The sequence below is a fragment of the Sinocyclocheilus anshuiensis genome, unplaced genomic scaffold, assembly GCF_001515605.1.
Source record: "Sinocyclocheilus anshuiensis isolate Anshui unplaced genomic scaffold, SAMN03320099.WGS_v1.1 scaffold54, whole genome shotgun sequence".
Taxonomy (NCBI): Eukaryota; Metazoa; Chordata; class Actinopteri; order Cypriniformes; family Cyprinidae; genus Sinocyclocheilus; species Sinocyclocheilus anshuiensis.
In genome coordinates, this window is record NW_015547654.1 from 1590431 (window position 1) to 1598640 (window position 8210).

Here is an 8210-nt window from a genome sequence, read left to right on the forward strand (position 1 = left end):
AATTTTAAATGAGCTTAAATATTTATATTTTTCATTTCAGTTTGCATTTAGTAATCTTGTTATGTACTTGCGTCATTTTTGTTAGTTTTCTATTTTTATTTTTCTAAGTTTCTATTTATTTATTTTTATTTCAGTTTTTAATAATTTTTACTAAAGTACTTCAACTTCAACTTATTTCAGGTAATTTCCAAAACATCTTTTATTTATTTATTTATTTACAATCACTGAAAACACTGCCACAGTAAATTAATGTCTTTAAATTATTTTAAAAATGTCTTTAAATAAAAGTTTATGTCAGTCAATGTTCATGTCATTTGGGGGATTTTCTCAAGGATTCATATGCAATTAATAATTATTAGCCATATTATGTAATTTAATTATTTTTATAAATGAATTTTAATAGGTCTAAAATGCAGCATAGCTGTACCACGTACAATCTAGTAATGTTAGTAGCCTTGCTACTTTCAGTTACTTCCCAAAACTGTTTCCAATCAGTTTCAAGTTATGGATGAGGCAAGTAATGCTGGTTTCCTTATTTCTCACTCAGACTTTCCTCCCACTCTTCCTGGCCCGTTCTTAGTCTCCTTCTCCCACTGTCTCTGTCTTTCGTTCCGGACAGTTTAACACATGCCAGACCTCGGCAGAATTGTGTGGGGGAAGCGAGGGTGATGAAAGACCAGTCAAAACGCGTGTGAGGAACTGCCATTAGCACATGTGGCTTTCTCATGAATCTAATAACGCCAGCAGACGCCTTTGCGGGCAATAAAGGTGGATGAGCTGTATTCATTGGTGTGGTAATTTACAGTGAAAAGGATCAACACCAGGAGAGGCCCAGGTGTGAGGGCCCATGCTCTCACATGGTTTGGGTGAGCTGAAAGCATTGGATGACGGCATGATTTGTTTCCACAAACCTCAGGTCGTGGGGTTAAGGGTCACTTGTCCTTTCACACAGGAAGACATGTTACAGGATTATTACAAGAGTGAATGAGAGCACTGTATGAGACACTGCCTGACCTTACACTTATGGGGCCAAAACTCTCTTGTGCTTGCTTTATCGCCACTTTTGCGAGGACAAAGTGTCAAGTGTTCTCAGCGGAGGGGAAAAGTGAATCACCTTTGTGTGAACCCTATGAGGGCAGAGGTTAGCTTATTTTCTACAGGTCGTTTGTGTCTCAACACAGTTTAATACCACTATCCGCTGAACAAAATGCATTAAACTGATATATTGTCAAAGCGCTTGTTTTTTATTTAAACGCACACTGGATTGGAGGATTGGATTGTCTTCACCTTAAGGGCTCTTCTCACAATGGATGACAAATGTGGAGGTCTAGCATCCGCTCTTTGTCTCTGGTGGGCAGTTAGGAGCTGCAGGTGAAACAGCATGATGAAAGAGGTGGTCGCTCATGTTATATCTCCCATGTACTTTGTTTATAGCTTCATTTCACTATCCTACCATTATGTGTTTCTGGTGGGTCACAACCAAAGTTTAAACTAGGCCTGAATGATTCTTAACAGAGAATCATTTTTCTTTTGAATTTTAAATTTGGAACTTTCTATTCATCAAAGAATCTATCATGTTTCCACAAAAATATTAAGCAGCAAAATGGTTTTCAACATTGATAATAGTAATAAGAAATGTTTCTTGAGCAGCAAATCATCATATTAGAATGATTTCTGAAGGACTGCAGGACACTGAAATCACAGGAATGAATTATATTTTAATATATATTAAAATATAAAACAGTTGCTTAAAAATGTAATATAAATGTAATAAAAATATAATATATGACTGTTTTTACTGCATTTTTGGTCAAATAACTGCAGCCTTGGTGAGTCGAAGTGCCTTCTTTTAAAAAAAATATATATATATATTAAAAAAAGTCTTACTGACCCAAACATTTGAAAACTAGTGTATTTATCTTCAACCACCAGCTTGTAGGTCCAACACCAAAATCTTAATTTAAACCCTGGTCATGATGCTAAAATGCACTGCAACATGTTTTATGTTTAATATACAATAAATGTAAAGCGTAAAATGCAACTAAACATATAATCATGCATAATAAATATAATTGGTAACACTTCAGTATAGGGACCTATTCTCACTATTAACTAGTTGTTTATTAGCATATTGGCTGTTTATTAGTACTTATAAAGCACATATTCTGCATGAGCATATTTCCTCGTCCCTAATCCTACGCAATACCTTAACTAACAACTACCTTTACTAAATATTAATAAACAAATTAGGAGTTTACTGAGGCTAAAGTCATAGTTAATGGTATGTTATTGGTGAGAATTGGATTTTAAAATAAAGTGTGACTATGTAATTGCTCAAAATAAATAAGAAAATATATTTCTCTTATATATCTCTTTTGTTATTGACATCAATGAACAGGTTGTGTGGCATGCCCTCATACTTAAAACCCATCAACAAAACTACATAAGGAAAAAGAAAACACGCCTCAGACTGCATTAAATATGGGTTCATTTGCATTCAGGATAAACATGGTTTGTGCCGACCACAGTGTGTTTTGTGGGGTGAATTACTGGCTGCTGAGAGCATGAAACCATTGAAATTAAATTTTGTACTGTAAACAATTTTGATACTGTATTTGGGTCACCACTTGAGTCCAATGTAAAATGTGGGTCCAGAACCACTGCTCTAATCTACTGTTTGTTGTATTTGTGCATTTGTGACCACACCTGCGGTCAGCCTTAACAATTCCCCCTTCCCAGCGTTCTAGGCCTCTTTCATCAGTCCACTTCAGTTTAAATGTCTGTTTCCAGGTTGTTAAGCATGCAGTAAATTCTTCAAGTCAACCTCCTGAAAAGTCTCATTACTGTAACTAGTAAGATATCTATTACTTGAAGTGGTATTTTCACCTGAGCACACTTGGAATATTTGTGTGTCCATGCTTTTAGTTTAGTCTGTTGAGGAAATGATGTAAGTGAAGGATTGCGGCGACTCACCTAATTTCCAAAATTCTTAAATAAAGTCTATTATTAAAAGGAAACCAGAGAACGAGGAGCACCCATTGCCTTTTCCTATTTGCTGGTAGAAAGAGGCCCTTGTGACATTTACTGACGTACAGTCAGAGTCCAAAGCTTGGAAAAAGCCAGATGGCCAAGGACACATTGTCAGTCAGCATGGAGGAAATGAACAGGGCATAATGTATTGATGACTGAAAAGCTGAGCTGGAAAGAGAAACAAAGACTGTCAAAGAGAGAGAAAAAACCTGGAGGATCCATGAATTTGATTTAGATATGTTTTCGTGACACTTCACGTCAGAAGTTGGTGCAAATCATTTTAGCTCAAAGACCTTTTTTCAAAAGAATGAAAGACATTTAGCATAAAACACAAGAGAGACTGAAGTCAGGCACTATTTTTCAAACATATTTTCTGAAGCCTTTCAAGGAGAGAGACTGAGACTTTAATTAGCCAGGAAATTGAATGCTGTATTAATTTCATAGTTGGTGTCCCAGAAGTGGGGAAGGGGGCCCACAGCAATCCCCCATCAATATTTAATAGACACTTCTTTAAGTAATTATCAAGTAACCATAATAAGAGGGATACTGTACAGTAGGTGTAAATTTAATGAATGCATGAAGCAATATGAACCCTTTTCGTATTCTGTGTAGAGAAATTTTGCACCCTCACATGAAATTCTCAATCACGCGGATTCTCATTGCATGAATTTGATTTAGATATGTTTTCGTGACACTTCACGTCAGAATTTGGTGCAAATCATTTTCGCTCAAAGACCTTTTTTCAAAAGAATGAAAGACATTTAGCATAAAACACAAGAGAGACTGAAGTCAGGCACTATTTTTCAAACATATTTTCTGAAGCCTTTCAAGGAGAGAGACTGAGACTTTAATTAGCCAGGAAATTGAATGCTGTATTAATTTCACAGCAATCCCCCCATTAATATTTAATAGATGCTTCTTTAAATAAGTAGCCATGGAATAAGAGGGATAATGTTAAATAGGTGTGATCACATTAGCAAAATTTAAGTCAGTTCCACAGGAAAAAAGATCCATTGTTAAGTGTAGTGATGCATGAAGCACAGCTCTCATAGAAGACACTTTAACCAAGCAGATTTCTGTTTTTGTGTGACCAACTTAAACATGAGTAAAATCTGTGTGGGGAAATTTTGGTCACATTGTGAAATTTCAGAAAAAATTAACTGACAAAAATGTACATTGTGTATTGTCAGCAGTGCAACGATGCATGAAGCAACTTGAACCCTTTGCGAATTCTGTGTTGAGAAATCTTTCACCCTTATGTGAAATTCTCAATCATGCATTGAAATGACTAGATTTCGACCACAAAGTTTTGACGAGGAATGGTAACATGACTGCACCTTAATCTAATCATAATCACACAAATAAAATCGTTCAGGCTTACAGTTGCAGTAACGTTCACTGTGTTGCAGTTTATTTTGTGGTAATTATGGCTGATTGTACACCTTACATGTTTATATGCATTATACTACTTTATAGCATTGGTTCGCTCTCAAAGCAAAAGGAGTTAAAGCATTTGTCACCAGCCCTCTCACTAAGCATGATGCACAACCCTGTGATATCCCTCTACAAAATAAATTGAACTGTAATTGAATCTAAGAAGGAGTAATGGTCCTCTTATCAAACTGACAATAAGACCTGTCCAAGGTAGACTGTATAAACATGAAGAAACATAACTTGGAGTTCACTTCAGTTCTTTGAGTGTTATTGTAACTTATCTTCATCCATGCTGTAAGAGCTATGTCTTTGGTTTTCTTTCTTTGAGAGAGAAAAAATGGGGCTTTGCAGCCAAATTGGCCTCTACTGTACGTCCAAAACTGTAGCTCCTGAGAAACTAATAGAAGTCAACAGTGTTTCTGTTGGCAGAGTTTTATAAAATACTAAGGCTACACTAGGAAAGTTTTTCAAAACTGGTAGCCTACTGTGCAGACGCTTTCTCAGGTATTTCTGTGCCGTCTCTGAACAACACTTAAAGGGATTGTTCATCCAAAAATAAAAGCTCTCTCATTATTTACTCACCATCATATTTTGTTCTGACCATAGGCCTTATTTATTCTGTGGAACATAAAAGAAGAATATCATGGCAGCTCTTTTCAATGCAATGAATTGAATGAGGACAAAATTACAGAAATCACCATGAAAGTATAACAAAAGTGGTCCATTTGACTCTGCCATATGATTCTGAAGTCATATGATAACTTTGTGTGAGGTCAAAATGAGGTCTTTAATGCAACATAGCTGTCCTTGGCATGAAAGAAGTGATTACAGATCTTTACAGTGAATCATATGATCCAGTTTACTAAACAGATCTGAATGATTCCTTCTCGTGTTCAACTCACTGACTCAGAAAATCTAGAAAGGAAGGTTAACAGATCACTGGAGAGGACAATGCAATCTCATTTGTAATCATAAGTATTCAAAGTGTGGTTCAGACGGACGCAGGTGACATGTCCCTAACAATGTATCTATATATACGTATGTATATATGTTTAATTTCAGACACATCTGAAACAGGTTGGTACCAGTGATATTACCTGAGAAGTTAAAGTAAATATGCTAGAATATGTGCATGCTTTCAAGGACGCACATTTAATCTGCAAAGTAAAGAACATTAGATAGCCTAACTGTTTTTAAAACATACGTGCACAGTTCAGTTGAATGAAGTTTCCCGTTTAACTGAATGTTGTTAAATTGAATGTACAAAGCAAACTATTAGCTGAAATACCCACAAAATAAAAACAATGAAATAAGAGTGTCCCTAGTAAAAAAAAGTAATACATTTAAAATACATTTATTTCATACTAAGTATATAGTTTAGTGCTGTCAAACGATTATTCGCATCCAAAATAAAAGTTTTTGTTTACATTATATGTGTGTACTGTGTATATTTATTATGTATATAAAAATACACACACATACAGCATATATTTTGAAAATATTTACATGTATTTACATGTATATATTTATATTCATATAAATATCATATATAAATATATTTAATATAGAAACTTACATTTTTCTTAAATATATACATGCATGTGTGTGTATTTATATATACATAATAAATATACACACATTGTCACGTTTCTGTTCTGTTTTAGTTCAGTTGCTCTGTGTTCTCGTTTACCTGTGCTCCCTTATTAGTTTCTATGGTTTTTGATTGTTGATTAGTTCCAAGCACCTGTTTTGTTTCTCCCTGATTGTGTTCTCCATCTTTGGCCATGTCCACACGTACACGGGTATTTTTATAAACGAGAGTTTTTCCTTCTTCTGTTTTAAAAAAAATCTCCGTCTACATGAAAACGCAAACGCATGCTATGAAGCACTGTCAAGAGCATGCCAAACCAACAGGTGGCGATATAATCTCAACCGTAATTCTACTATACTTTTTAGAAATATACTAATAGTGTGCTTGTGTTTAGCATATTCCTTAAAAGTGTAACTAAGCATATATTTATTACCAAAGTATTTCTAGTATACTTTTTATAAATACATTAAAAGTATGTTTCTGTTTAGCATATTTCTTAGAAGTATAACTAAGCATATATTTAATACAAAAGTACTTCTAGTATACTTTTTAGAAATATATTAAAATGCAATTCAATATATTTTTATTGCACTTCAAATAAGCATGTTGGGAATACAAATGTATTATAAACATACTACTTGAATTTCAAGTATATTTTTAATACATTTAATACTACGTCTTTTTCACCTGGGTGGAACCGGAGTTTTTGAAAATCTTCATCCTGGCAGGCGTTTTCAAAAATGTTCGGTTTCAGTGACATGGTGCTGCGTTTGCTTGTGGACGAATGGCCAGACCGCGTAGAAAAAGCTACGGTTTTAAAAATAACCGCGTTCGTGTGGACAGGGCCTCGTTTAAGCTCTGTTTTGTTCCTGAATTGGCTGTCCGCTATTGATTTGGGTTTGTTGCTGAATGTTGGATTTACTCCTGGATTCATGATTAAATACCCTGTTGACTCTGTTCCTTCGTCGAGTGCTTCCTCCTTAGCCAGCTCACACGTTACACACATTATGTAAACAAAAACTTTTATTTTGGATGCGATTAATCGCGATTAATTGTTTGACAGCACTAATATAGTTAAAATCTATTAACCTGACATATCGAGACTTACTGATATAAAAATTATAATGAAACTTTATTTTGAGTACTACTTGTGCACAATACACATTTCATAATAGTAAGCGTAAAATGTGTTTTAATGTCACTACTGACGAGGACTGTGTGATCTTTGAATAATATTGGTCTTTAAATGTAAGATATTTAAAGTGTACCTGAAGAATACTTTAGCACAATCAAATATACTTCAGTATATCTTTAGTTGGACTTCAGCACTATTTCCGCACAATTAAAGCACATTAAGTACAAAAATAGTTGTTCCAATTTAGCACACCAAAAGTACAATTGCAGGGTATTTTTATTAAGCACAAATATGGAAATGCATTTGTAGTATACTTAGCATGAAACAACTGTATTTCAAATACATTTTAGTATGTTTATTTTTCACTAGGGGTGAGGTTTATCTGTCAATCAGATGCATATGAAAGTTGTAAAATCAAAACTACGCCCCTGGATTCAGACACACATTTTAGTATGTTTTAGACACTGAAATGTCAAAAACACTGAAAAGCATATAAAACCTAAATATTTTACATGCATGTACAAATATTTTTGAATCCTTTTAGGCTAATTTATTACTGAAAAAAAAGTATATTTTATTGCATTTAATCAATGATATGAATTAAATACGTTCCACATTTCAAGCGTGCATCACTTTACTCAATCCTAAACCTTACAGAATTAAAATGAAAGAAAATTCTGTCAAAACCATTATTTAATCATTTATGTATGTGTGAGAGAGACTTTTATGATTGTGTGTGTGTTCATTTAAATCACTGTTCAATGTAGATGCATGGAAAAGATTATCCTTCAAAATGAATCCTTTTGGGTTTCACAGATGAAAGAAACTCGAAACAATGAGGGAGTAAATTAAGTCAAACTAATCATGTATAAGTGTACAGATACAGATGCTGCAGTGTCGTGAACTTCATTAGAGGACTCTAGCTGTCTAAAAGGTTCAAAAAAGGACACCCATAGCTGTCATATTAGGTCATTAATATATTGTCTTAAATTCCACTGTAACACAGTGGAGATGATGTAT